The sequence below is a fragment of the Bos indicus x Bos taurus genome, chromosome 4 (genome assembly GCF_003369695.1).
Source record: "Bos indicus x Bos taurus breed Angus x Brahman F1 hybrid chromosome 4, Bos_hybrid_MaternalHap_v2.0, whole genome shotgun sequence".
NCBI classification, from domain to species: domain Eukaryota; kingdom Metazoa; phylum Chordata; class Mammalia; order Artiodactyla; family Bovidae; genus Bos; species Bos indicus x Bos taurus.
The window spans coordinates 111662521-111676555 of NC_040079.1; the positions used below are offsets into that span (position 1 = coordinate 111662521).

General features: G+C 41.6%; 1 protein-coding gene across 6 annotated transcripts in view; it reads right to left on the minus strand.

Moving 5' to 3' along the window:
• Window positions 1-14035, minus strand: part of CDK14 (cyclin dependent kinase 14) — a 684789-nt gene that overhangs the window by 542355 nt on the left and 128399 nt on the right. The window contains exon 1 of one of the 6 annotated variants that reach the window (XM_027540221.1): window positions 10524-10663. The exons of 3 other annotated variants lie outside the window; for them this stretch is intronic. The gene's annotated coding sequence lies outside the window, so the exon portion shown is untranslated. Of the gene's footprint in view, window positions 1-9666; window positions 9863-10523; window positions 10664-14035 lie in introns of those variants that run through there. 2 more of the 6 variants (XM_027540223.1, XM_027540222.1) reach the window with 2 other exon arrangements.

The following is a 14035-nucleotide window of genomic DNA, read 5'->3' on the forward strand; positions in this document are numbered from 1 at the left end:
TGTGACCCTCTGTGACCCCATGGACTTCAGCATACCAGTCTTCCCTGTCCTTCACCATACCCCAAAGTCTGCTCAAACTCACGTCCATTGAGCTGGTGATGCCATCCAACCATCTCATCCTCTGTCACCTCCCCCTTCTCCTCCTGCCTTCAATCTTTCCCAGCATCAGGGTTTTTTCCAATGAGTCAGCTCTTCGCATGAGGTGGCCAAAGTATTGGAGTTTCAGCTTCAGCATCAGTCCTTCCAATGACTATTCAGGGCTGATGTCCTTTAGGATGGACTGGTTTGATCTTCTTGCAGTCCAAGGGACTCTCAAGAGTCTTTTCAAGCACCACAATTCAAATTCCAGCAACATCAATTCTCTGGCACTCAGCGTTCTTTATGGTCCAAATCTCACATCTGTACATGACTACTAGAAAAACCATAGCTTTGATTATATGGGTATTTGTCGGCAAAGTGATGCTTCTGCTTTTTGATACACTGTCTAGGTTTGTCATAGCTTTCCTTCCAAAGAGCAAGCATCTTTTAATTTCTGGCTGCAGTCACTGTCCACAGTGGCTTTGCAGCCCAAGAAAATAAAATCTGTTACCATTTCCACTTTTTCCCCTTTGCTATAAATTACTATTAATATTCACTGCTGGTAAATGATTTTAAGTAGAACAACTACAAAGATAAGACCAGACACATAAATTCACTTCTCTGTGCTTCATTTTACCTTTTCTTTCTCTTGGGATTTTAGGATTTAGAGAGGAGGCAGGCTCATACCAGGAACACCTCTCCTGAGAGCTCCAGCCTCCGTGGATCTTCCTTAACTCTCTAGTCCTGGCATTGTCTCAGTGACAGCGTCCGGGGCCTCCTGGCTGAGGGGTTGGTTATGAGCAAGCAGCACACGGCAGCAGTCACACTGTGGGACACTGGTAACCCCAGTCCTGTCTACTAAATGCTAGTCATGTCCCTGTGTCACGGTCATTGTCGCAACCAAAAATGCCCGCAGTAAGAACCACACCTGTTTAGACTGTACCTCATAACCTGTCACTTAAATACATGCCGCCTAATGTGTTTTCATATAAGCTACTATGGAATTTGTTCTCATGCATTTGGTTTATCTGCTGGGGTGGGAGGAGGCGTTTGTCTTGCTCTGTTGCTCATGTATTTTTATTTCTACAACCAGACTGCAAACACCTGAGCAGAGAAACCACACCTTCCTTTTTTTTCATATTCTCAGAGCTCAAAAGACAGCAGGAAATGGGTACTCTGATAATAGTTATTCAGAGATGGATTGTTTTCCTTATTGTTTCCTTTTTTCTTAGTTTAAGCCTTCCCTTTTAACTAAACATAGGCCATTTCACGGAGAAGGCAATGGCACCCCACTCCAGTACTCTTGCCTGGAAAATCCCATGGACGGAGGAGCCTGGTAGGCTGCAGTCCATGGGGTCGCTAGGAGTTGGACACGACTAAGCGACTTCACTTTGACTTTTCACTTTCATGCATTGGAGAAGGAAATGGCAACCCCCTCCAGTGTTCTTGCCTGGAGAATCCCATGGACAGAGGAGCCTGGTGAGCTGCCATCTATGGGGTCGCACAGAGTCGGTCAGGACTGAAGCGACTTAGCAGCAGCAGCAGCAGGCCATTTCAAAAATGAGTCCTAAGAAACTACGTACAGTACAGTGAGGTACCTTCTGAGACCAGTTCTTCCCCTGTCAATGAAAAGGCTTCACCAGCCGTTCCCACTAGCCAGAATTCCGTTACTGGAATTTAACTTTAAAATGCTTTTTTTTCTACTGACCGGTTTTTTTGGGGTCTGACCTAATTTCATTCAGTCTGAATCTGTCAGCTAATGGACACGGCTGAATGGAGAACTCTTGAGGACATCACATTCCTTTATGCCGCTTCAGTGACTGTAGTCTCGTTACGTCCTGCCTGGGCTTCAGTGCTTATCACCAAGAGACTCAATCGTGGTTTTCCTGATTGTATTATGAAATATGTAGGTAGTCTTCCCAGGAGTTTAAACTTCAATATGCATTACTAAAATGATTTTATTGAGTTGCTTTCCCTTCTGGTATAATTATACACTTGATTTAAATGTAAGAGATTCAGTTTGCTTAAAGGCTGGCATAGACAGAAGCATGTATTTACTGACCTCTAGGTTCTTTATTTTATACTATTTCTACACTAAAAACTAACTAGCCCCAAAAGGTCAAAAGAAGAAAGAAGAAGACATTTGAAATTTTCTGACTCCCACTTGATATCCAATATGATATGCTGGTTAAAATTCCATGATTTCATAATGACAAATCTAACATGAGGTTGAATGAACACTCACAGTAAGGGCTGAAATGCCCTCTCTGCTGTTAGTTGTTGTCTGTTTTTTGGAATGTGGTTATTTTGGGTGATCAGGATTTCATCTGGAATAGTCTTTACCCCTGGCTGCCCTCAGAACGCCAGCACAGACATCACCCAGGATCACAGGCCCCGCCCTTACCTCAGTCCTCCCGAACTGGAACCTACATTTTAACAAGACACCCAGGGAATCTGTGTGGACATTAAAGTCAGGTGCAATGCTCTAACGCATGGAAGAATAGTAAAGTCTGCAGCTATGGTCAAATAAAGAACTGAGATTGTGAAAGAAGTCAAGCTTTAGAGAGGCAAAATCTGTTTCAGTCTTTGTGTACAAAATAAGTGATAATCATTTCAACATTCCTTGGGTAGCATTTTTGCTCAAGCTTCCCAACAGATATCATGGTAATTTCAGCTAATTCCTTTATATAATTTTGAACTCTGAAGACAAATTCTCCAATAAGATACACCCAATATATACATGAATTTTTAAAAAGCAATGGGATTGGAGCATGTGAGGAGTAGAGAAGACTACACATAGATTATAAGAACACAAGTAACATTACTTCCTGTGTAGAAACCTGAAACTTATGGAATTATGTGTTTCTAATGCAGAAGCCATTGTTTTGCTCTGCTGCTGCTGCTAAGTCGCTTCAGTCGTGTCTGACTCTGTGTGACCCTATAGACGGCAGCCCACCAGGCTCCCCGTCCCTGGGATTCTCCAGGCAAGAACACTGGAGTAGGTTGCCATTTCCTTCTCCAATGCATGAAAGTGCAAAGTGAAAGTGAAGTCGCTCAGTCGTTCCTGACTCTTAGTGACCCCATGGACTGCAGCCTACCAGGCTCCTCTGTCCATGGATTTTCCAGGCAAGAGTACTGGAGTGGGGTGCCATTGCCTTCTCCAAGTTTTTCTCTGGGCCACTATTATCTGTGAAAAAAATTACCACGTAAGTATTCTAAGGAGAATTGAATAGAGAATTTCACTTTATTCTTTATCTACCAGAGTTTATGTGGTAACTTTGAAAAGAAAAAAAAAGAATTCAAAGGAAGTCACTTCAGGATCCAGAAATGAAATTTTAAAAGGCACTTACATATATGAACCGTGCCATGTACTATAAAACAGGTTAAAAAAAAAGCCCTCTGCCTATGAGACGTAACTGTTCATTTCCTGCCCTAGTCTAACAAAAGGACTGGAACCCCTACTCCCAAACAGAAGGACGGGCAATTCTCTGCAAGTCTGGGCCTCTTTCCTAACTATTTCCAGTAAAAACTTGCTAAATATCTCCAAAAGGCCCAGAGGGGGAAAGGAGACGATGTGTGAATTTTCTGCTTCCCACCTGACAACCGTAATTATATGCTGGTTAAAAGTCCATCAAGGGGCTTCCCTGGTGGTCCAGCGGTTAAGAATCTGCCTTGCGATGCGAGAGACACAGGTTTGATCTCTGCTCTGGGAAGATCCCACATGCCACAGGGCACCTGAGGGCCGGCGCTGCAGCTACTGAGCCAGAGCCCATGAGCCCATGAGCCACAACAACTGAAGCCGCTCTCCGGGACGTTGTGACTGCCACAAGAGAAGCCACGGCAAGAACCCCGCACGCCGCTGTGGAGAGGGACCTCTGCTGCAGCGAGAGAAAGCCCACGTGCAGCAACAAAGACCCACCAAAGCCATAAAAATAATAAACAGATCTTTTAAAAAATTCCATCAGGAAAAAAAGGGAGCCATGGGTGTGACGGTCACATCATAAGCCACATGAACACAGGGTGTTGGGAGGTGAAATGTTAGCATCGACATCTTTATTGCTTCCCCCTTCCCATCTAGAGCCAGAGGGCTCAGAAATGGACACATGAAATGAGAATGCGCATGCACGAAACAGGAGTGGCTTTACTGAGACTCCACAAAGCAAAAGCCTATTCTAACCCACAGAACTCCCACAGCTGCAGTGGGGAACTGGAATACCCACCCTCGACCCAACAGGAGACTTGAGCTACAGAACACGGCTCACATGGCATGGCTAATTAGTTTCTTCACCGAGACACTACTCCCTTACAGCTCTTACTCTAGAAAAAAGTCTGTTCCTGCAAATAGGGACTTTTCCTCACCTCTCTCATAGAATTTACAGGTTTAAATAGAGCTTTTCTCTTTATTAGGTTTTGTTTGGGGTCCTACCTGAGAAGGAGAAACCAGGCTGTGTTTTCAAAGGACCCCATACCATGCAGAGGTACAAAATAACCCAGGGAGGGGCGCTGACTAATACTGGGGCAATGTTAAAAGGTTGGTCATGTCAGAAGCACTACCAACCAATAAAGAGACCAGGCTGAACTCAGAGTCGTAGATGTTTAAAATCAATAACATGGTCAGACTGCTTTCTGTACACATATGCTTAGCATTTGAGGGGGTTTTTTTGTTTGTTTTTTTAACATCATGAGGACAAGAGAAACTGTCGTGTGTCTCAAAGGCTGTGAAAACAAGAGTTTCAATGCCTTCTGAATTCTGTTTTCTGTTCCTAGCCTCACTGCACCACCCACAGCTTCTTTGTACTAAACTAGCCTAGTTCTTCCTTCATGTTTAAACGTTTCAAATATCTGTAGCTCACTATTCTGTCCCTCATGCAAGATAAAGCATCCAGAAGGTAAAATAACATTAAAAATATAAAGCTGAAACGAGACACTACTGCAGGTACTTACTGATCCATCAGGACCTGAATTTCTTTCCCCTGGTAACCATATGAACAGCATTTAAAAATAAAGATTATAAATATGTTTAAATTCCTTCCCTGAAGGAGAAATAAAATTGTGTACTTTCTTCTTACTCTCAAACAGATGGCTGTATAAATAAACACAACTTCTATCTCCTCAACTATGATAACCATTTTTTTTAATAACATCTAAATGTATTATTAATGCTTGGGAAATAACAGTGATCAATGTCGAGAGTGATGCTAGAAAGTTTAGAAGTTTAATGGTTTTATTCTAATAAAATAAATCTAGACGCAAACCTCACCAAAGAATTCAGAAATATATAGGGCACCACTCAATATAGAATTGACTTCTGAAGCTCTTAAAATTTTCAGAGAATCATATATGGGTCACTAACCACACAGAGCTCATGAAGAGAAACACAGGGAACAATGAACCTCTGGGCAGAAAATGGAAGTATCTCTCAATGTAGCTTTAACAGCTGGCCCATCTTTTGTAAAGAACTAAAATTTCGACGATAATAAATTTGACAGCAATCCATTAATAATGAAGTCCTGACTGCTTTCATGAGGACTGGTTCTGTAAACCTTTCCCATGACTGACAAAATTCAATAGTAAATCCTAACTGAGACATTCAAGGTGAATAGAGCAGAACAGTGGGATATACACGCCCTGCTGTTTGGCTGCCACCTGAAAACAAGCCCCAGTGCTTCCAGGAACATTTCACTGTCAGCTTTGTATTTTTAGCAAGATCTCATTTAGCTATGGAATAAGCCACTGGAGCAAATTTGTATCAGTTGGGTCGAAGAGGAAATCTACAGAACATATAATCCTTCCCAAACCTGCCAGGTTGTAACTAGAATACTGAAGACTTTTTTCTTTTATTCACCTTTTATACCCAAACCCAATAACATTAAGAAACTGTCACATATGCCCAATAAACTAGCAAACTGGAGAAGGATCTTGGGCAAGATTTGATATAAATTGATAGAAAAGAGAGATGGAGATCAAGGATTTCTAGATGACCATGACAATGATGATGAAGGCTACTGTGTGTGCTCAGTCATATCTGATGTCTGACTCTTTGCGACCCTACAGACTGTAGCCTGCCAGGCTCCTCTGTCCATGGGATTCTCCAGGCAAGAATACTGGAGTGGGTTGCCATTCCCTTCTCCAGGGGATCTTCCTGACCCAGGGATAGAACACGTGTCTCTTGCGTGTCTGCATTAGTAGGCAGATTCTTTACCACTGAGCCACCTGGGGTGATGGCTATTATTAAACTCTTATTAAATGAGATACTATTTTAAAAGTTTCATAAGTAGTTTCTCAATTAATCTCTACAACACCCTCAAGAGGTACAATTATCATCCCAGTTTCACAGATGATTAAATTGAGGCCCACAAGAGTTACATAACATGTCCAAGACCACACAGAGCATGCACAGGAAATGGGAATTATTTCAGGGCTTTGACTGTGAAGCCCAAGCTCTTGACCACCAGGTTATCTTCCTTACATGTCCCTTGGGACTTAGATCCTGAGAGAAATAAGGAAAGCACAGATCTGACCTGCCACACTTCTCTCACTATTTCTCCTGATACAAAAGAAAAGTGCTTTTAGAACTGAGCAAAGTAACTGCTCTGTGCTTTGAGGTTTTCCAACCCATCCTTGCCACCTCCTCATCACTTCCACCATGTAAATTTAACATGCTTTTGACTAATCTGGCTCTCAATCTTATCAAAAGTTGATCCTCATATCAAAAGTCAAGGCTGAAAATCAAAGTATTAGGGTGTATGTGGGTGGGGGCAGAAAGCAAAAGATTTATTAAGAAGGACAGACTGATGGGGAAGATGGGAAGGCTCAGGCCTCTTCCCATATATGCTTGTGTTTCCTGAAGTGACAGTGTTAGTTGCTCAGTCGAGTCTGCCTCTTGGTGACCCTATGGGCTGTAGCCTCTGTCCATTGGATTCTCCAGGCAAGGATACTGGAGTGGGTTGCCATTCCTCTCTCTAGGAGATCTTCCTGACGCGGGGATCGAACCCAAGGCCCCCACATTGCAGGCAGATTCTTTACTATCTGAGCCACCAGGGAAGCCCTGTGTTTCCTGAAGAGTATGTTAAAGGCATGGATATAAAGTGTTGATTGAACCCATCTAAGAATCATCATATTGGTCAATGGTAGATAAACAGAGGCTCTAGAGCCTTAACTCTGCTTTCTAAAAAAGATCTATGAGAAAGTCATTTAGATTTAATAGTAGCATCAGGAAGAAATGTGAGAAGGAGAATGCCACACTGATGAAGCCAGGCTGACCTCATCCAATGGAAATCTGCTTAATGGGCATGACTCTTGTCCCCTTTCTCATTGTCCTCTAACTCAGAGATCTGTGATTTGGGGGCTGGGTGTACACTGAGAACAGCACTGGGGAGTGGGAGAAGACTAGCGGTGGGCATCGAGAGATGAGTGCAGTCTCACCCTCCAACTGGCCAGATGAAACGAAGATGAGTCAACTGGTTAAACGACTGACTGCTGAAGTACCTCCCAGTTCTAAGAGTCTCTGGTTCTGCAAGAGGATCTCAACATGATCAGCCTTTGCTTATAAAGTTTTTATTTAACAGACTAGAAGCAGAGTGGGTAAAATCTGAATGTTCACAATGACAAAACCCACAGTCCAGCCTTCCGCTATATATTTCAGATGACAGTTGCTTTCTATAAGCAAAAAATTCACATGAAAATCTCACTAGCCCAATTACCATGCTCAACTACCAGGCCATGTAAAGAATCCAAATGAATATATCCTTGGATCATTCCTTAGATCAGTGCATTTCTATTCCTCAATCCTACACTGCTTTTTAGTATTTCTAAATTATCCATATTTATTAGATGTCCATAGAAGTCGATATGGAAACTTGCTTTATTGAAATTATATGCGGGGGGGGGGGGGGGGGCGGGGAGACTGCTGTCTTTTCCATATTAAAAAAAATTAAAGCATACATTAAAAAGGAATGAAATTCTGATATACGGTATAACATGGATGAACCCTGAAAACACATTGGATAAAATAAACTAAACACAAAAGGACAAATACTTTATGATGCCACTTGATATGATATAACATACCAAGAAAAGGCAAATTCATAGACACAGATGTAGACTAGAAATTACCAAAGGCTGGAGACGGAGACTGGGGAGTTATCACTTAATCGACACAGAACATCTATTAGGGATGATGGAAAGTTCTGCACTTGGACAGCAATGATGATAGCAAAACATTGGGAATGTACTCAGGCCAATAAATTATATACCTAAAAATGGTTAAAATGGAAAATTTTGTGTTACATATATTTTTCACCACAATTTTTTAAATGCAAAAAAATGAAAGTATATAGTGTATGTTTCATAACTGCCCAAAATGAAAAAATTTAAAAACGTCTCCTTGAACTATTTTAAGGAGTAGATTGTAAGTTTCCTGAGGACAGGGACTAGCTATGTCTCAGCAGTTACACTGTTACTCAGTAGACTCTCCATAAATGCTTGTTTAATAAACAAATGATTAAAAGATATAAATAGAGGACAATTCTAAGTAGGAAAATACAAAAAGCATCAAATTTACTTATTCATGAGGGAGTATAATGGGGCATATTCCTGAGAAAAATACCAAAGCTACGATCCCTAAGCTCCTTCAGGGAAGGCAGTATATCTATCTCATCTTTACTCCCTTCACAGCACATCTCAGGATGCCTCATAGAGTAAATGGCTGATAAATGTTTGCAGAATGAGGAATTTTTAAAAAACTGATAGGAAAATCAATCTTATTAACTGCTCTACTATTCTCCTTTTAAAAAATTACTTTTTGCAAATGTACAACTCCTGCCACAGGACAAAAAAAAGAAACCTCATAGCTTACAAAAAGCGAAGGTAAAATATAAATAACTCGAAGATATCACTCTCAGGAAAAGAAACAGCAAACACAGTCACATCATGTTCTGAGCAGAAAAAAAAAGTTGTTTTCTTTTTTTTTAAAGGAACAACTAAAGTATAGAAAAGATAGCTTGTATAGTTCATCTCCATTTTTTAGGAAAAAATAAATGGTCAAAAATAACAGAAAATTTTAACTATCTTTGGAAGAAAATCCAAATATTCCTTGCCAAAAATTAACGTCTGACCTTTACAATAAATAGTTGAGTGAATACAGAAGAATATTTAAGGTCCCCCTTAAAAAAATTCTAGTGAACCCAAACATTATCACTAATTCTCTCAACTAGCCTATCAAGTAATCAAGTGTTCTTTCTTAGAAATACTTATGTCACAAAATTACCTACAACGGGCTTATGACCAACATGCCACACCAAGTTACTGATGATTTTCTCAACTAATATTCACTATCATCATCATTTACATTTTACATGAAGTACTCAGTTAAAGTATACATAAGGAGAACATTTTTAAAGCCAAAAAATTCAAATGCTGACATCCTTAACATCCAGTACCTATACAACAGTCGGAACCTTATAAAATCACCAGAACCGTGCAATGTAGTAGTCTCACTTTGAACAATATTAAAACATGTCTTTCAACTTCAACCACCCCCACCCCTAAGACAAGGTGCCCATTAACAAACGGAAATAGGAATTCGACCTCAGCAGAGATCACGGTTTATTACATTTCTGTCTCTCAGCTGTTATCTTCTCCCCAAGCAGGTGGGCATCATTTTGGAGGCGCCTCTCTGCTGCCTGGACCTTCATGCCTGCAGGAGTTCTCCATTAGCATCCAGAATGCTAACAGTCCACTCTTAGAGTCAGCACTTCAAGCAGAGCTGCATGAAGGATGCCCACTTCTGTACATGAAAGCACAACCACCCCAGGTGGGAAGATGCAAAATACCAGCGCACTGACCTCTGCCAGGCAGCAAACACTTAAAGCAGGTGCATTTCCGTGCTCCAGAAGGGAGGGGGGAGGAGCAGGGAGGAAGCCCCAGATGCCTAATATATTAGAGGTGTTTATTGCACTCAGAGCCATTCCAGCTAATTCATGGACATCAGTTTATCCAATGAGAAAAGTGGTCTCCCGTCCTTCACCAGCTCGACTCAGAGGGCATTCAGCCAAGCATAGCCGGGCAAAACAATCCGTAAGATCTCTTTAAGCTATAATAAATAAGATGAGTTTCAGAAGAAATAACATTCAGCTCTGGCAAAGAAGCACAGTCGCAAACCTTTTCCTCATCTTATCGCTGCTTCTGGTGTTTACAAAGTACAAGCAGTAGCCTCGGAAACCTCAAGAGACTCTGCCGTCGGTAACCTCCTGTCAGATCTTTAGCTTAAATAGCCCCTGGATCAACCTGTGATGGGTTTTGGCAGTTAAATAGAAGGGAGTGAGTAAAATGACATGCACAAAATGAATCCTTTTCAAGTTGTAAATGAGTGAGTCAGGATTCAGACTTGCTGAGATGCTCCAAATTAAACCCCCTGCTCTAATTTTAAGCATGCTCCGTCTTACCGTTTCGCTGTTGTCTCTCTCAGGCTCGAATCACCTGGAACTCTTTAGCATGTCTCTAGCAATGTGTTTGCACCAGGCCAGGCTCATACAGCAACTGAATTCACATCTTTGTGCACTAGCAAGCTGAAATGGTACGGCCGTACTACAACCAAGAAAGGGGGAAGCAAAAGCAGGGGAAAGAAAAAAAAAAAAAAAAAAACACCCAGAAATACCTAGAGAAGCTAATCTCCAAGGAAGAAGACCAAAAATGGTTCAGGAGAACACAAAGGACATGCTCACATTCAGGATCAATAGCTTTAACACTTTAATTTTTTTTTCCCAAAAGAATCTCTCTTTTTTTTTCCTCTAAACACGATGGACTTGCCTGTGGAGTTCCCAGGAAGACAGAGTAATCCGGGCTCTGCAGCAGCATTGCAGCCAAAGTAACCGTGCATATTCTGTCCAGGCAATTCACAAGACACTGTCTCTTCAGAAAGATATTGATTTGCAATGCAGGGCTGCCTCAAAAGAATGGGAGCCAAACAGATAATGGTGATTGCATAGGAGGAAAAACATTTAATCAAGGGGATGCACCTCATCATGCTCGATTCAATTTTTTAAAAGCACTGGGGCCAGCCAGCAAGTGTCTTGAGTGACAAACCCATTAAATAGAAATCTGAGGTCCTAGAGAAGGCCAAGTTTAGGCTGCCATCATTTGCATTTGTGCTGCAAAAGCCACTAAAACGTTTAATGTATCTATGTGCATAGATTTCTCATTTGCAAATGGGGCATGATGAGAACTCTAAAATAACCATGCACCAAATATGAGAGGTAAAAAAAAAAAAAAAAAAAAGCACAGGTGTAGCATTTACGGAACCAAAGTGATAAAATACATAGTAATGAGCCTGCACAATTCTTGATGGGAGTTACAGCTCATATGACCCTCAAAAGTAAAATATCAACACAAACCAGATCTCACAATCCTTAGGCTTATTGTGTCAAGTCATGCCACATGGTGCTGGGTGGCCAGCAAAGATCCCAAACTGCCACTCTCGTAGCGACCCCTACAGGAGAGAGACTGATCTACAACTCACCCTTGTTTCAAGTTATCTCCTATCCTCAGAAGACAGAATTGCAAAAGGGCAAAAAAGTAGATTAGGACACAGCCAAGAAATACATTGGGCAACAAATCAAAAAAGTCAGGCATGACATCTGACCTCATATATTCACTTAATTAAGAAATCAAAGGACAAGAAGAGGCAACAACAATGTCAAATATTTCCATAGCTCCCAGGACTAGTGCACACGTATCAGTAACCTCAGGGGGAGAGTAGCACTGAAATATATGCAATGCCATGTGCAGACTAGAGGCTGATGGGAAGCTGCTCTCCAGCACAGGGAACCTGTGCTCTGTGACGACCGAGACGGGTGGGAGGGAGGCTCAAGGGGGAGGGGCTCATGTATACTTGTGCTAACTGGTTCAAAGGAATCATCTCCCGTATCTGCTATTCGCAAACCATCCTCATCCTCGTCCTCCTCAGTGACAATGGGAAGACACTGAACTATTTTTCTGCAAAACCAAAGCTCATCCAAAAATCTTACGGAAAGTTCTTCAAACACAAATAGTATGTAGCCTGCTCTTCACAAAAGCCAGGACAGAAAGTTATCTCCTTAATATGGGAGAACTATCGAGTTCTATGCACTTTGCTTCTCTGCAGCAGACTTCATTTCAACAAGTCTCTCAAGAATCTGGAGCTGTGTTTGTGACTGCTCAAGCTCCAGCCCCCAAAGACTCTCCTTTTTCAGGACCAACAGCATTTACTTGAATCATTTAAGCCTTTGCATCATTAACCATATGCTGTCTCATAAAACTCGCCTATAGTACTGGTGTCCCCCCTGTGAAGGCCATTGAGGAACAAATTCACATTAATTCCATCTTTCTTTGTTTTTTAACTCCTCCATAGCATGTTAACACACTGCTACACATCTAGCAAATTTTCAATTAAAAATTTTAAGAATTAGTGAATTTCCCAACTCCATATTTTAAGGCTTAGATAATCTCCTCTCACATCAGAAGTGTTAGCTTTAGTTTCTTCACTTAAGTAGTGCCTATGTGTTTTTCTTTCTAGAGAGTTGGTAGATAAGGGCATGTACAGTGTTTGTGTTCACTAAACTATTCTGCATAAAACACAAGAAACTTAACACAATAATCTTCTGCTTTATTCCTTCATTTATTCATTCTACGAATAGGCACCGATGCACCCAGCGATGAGCAGCCATGCTCTCTGCAATCAAAGACTCCTCCTGACTTGGGTGGGTCCTCAGGTAGCTCCTCCTCAGAGCCCTCCTGGGGCTCCCCTCTTGCATTGGTGCCCCCTCAGCCCAGCACACGCACTGTTCTTGCTTCACTGTCTAAATTATTTGTTGGTCTTCCTCCCCTACTAGAACACAAACTACTCAAGAGCCTGGAATTCTACTCATTGGCTCTCCTGTGTTTTCCTAGCCCCTAAAACAGCCTCCACACTTGTTACATCAATCAATATCAGGAGGATCTGCTGACGCCAGTAGTTCAAGCCAACTCTGTGGACTCCTGTAGAGTGGAAATGGATGGGGAAGCTTGAGAGGTGTGTGGGGGAAAGAAGTGTCACCAAATATATACAGGTAAATAAGAAGCTTGGCCATGTAACAAAAGTAAGGAGAGAGGCTGAAGGTGAAGCTGCGGAAAATTAATCAGTATGCTCATGTTTTATAGGAAGGATTCGCTATCTACTGCTATGAAGACTATCTTTATTAGGGGACACTGAAGTGTATATTGGAGAAGGAAATGGCAACCCACTCCAGTGTTCTTGCCTGGAGAATCCCAGGGACGGGGGAGCCTGGTGGGCTGCCCTCTATGGGGTCACGCAGAGTCAGACACGACTGAAGCGACTTAGGAATTAGCAGAGGTGTATATATCAAACCACACCACAGAAGAGCGTTAGTAGAAATTAAGATAAAGGGTCTGTCTTCAAAGAGAAGAGACAAAAGTCTTTTGTAAAAACACCATCTCAGTGGACATAGAGGAAAAGATGGGAAAGAAACCAACAAAAATACTGTACTAACATCTGCTTTGGTCATATTTACAAGTAAACAAAACTTGATCTCTTGAAATGCCTGCCTTTATGAAAAAAATTTTTTTTAATTCTAAAAAGTACTATGCACTTCTATAACATTTTAAATATCACATAATAAACCAAAACTAATCTTCAGTTGATGATGGGGTCAATTATGAACCAGTGACAGCCAGCAGGCTTTAACAGCAAGTATACAGGGCCACTGCCTCCTGATCTCAATAATCGATATTTGTGAGCTCCTCTGCTTCACTGAGACACTTCATCCTTTCTTTGCCATTAAGCTTTCCTTCTTACAGCTGTAACCGTGCCACTTCCTTCTAACACCACCACACCCTCCTCAGTCCTGCCACAGATTCTTCAACCATCCCTGTGCTAAGCAGCTTAGATAAACAGGCTTGTTAGAACACCGAGTGAACAGAG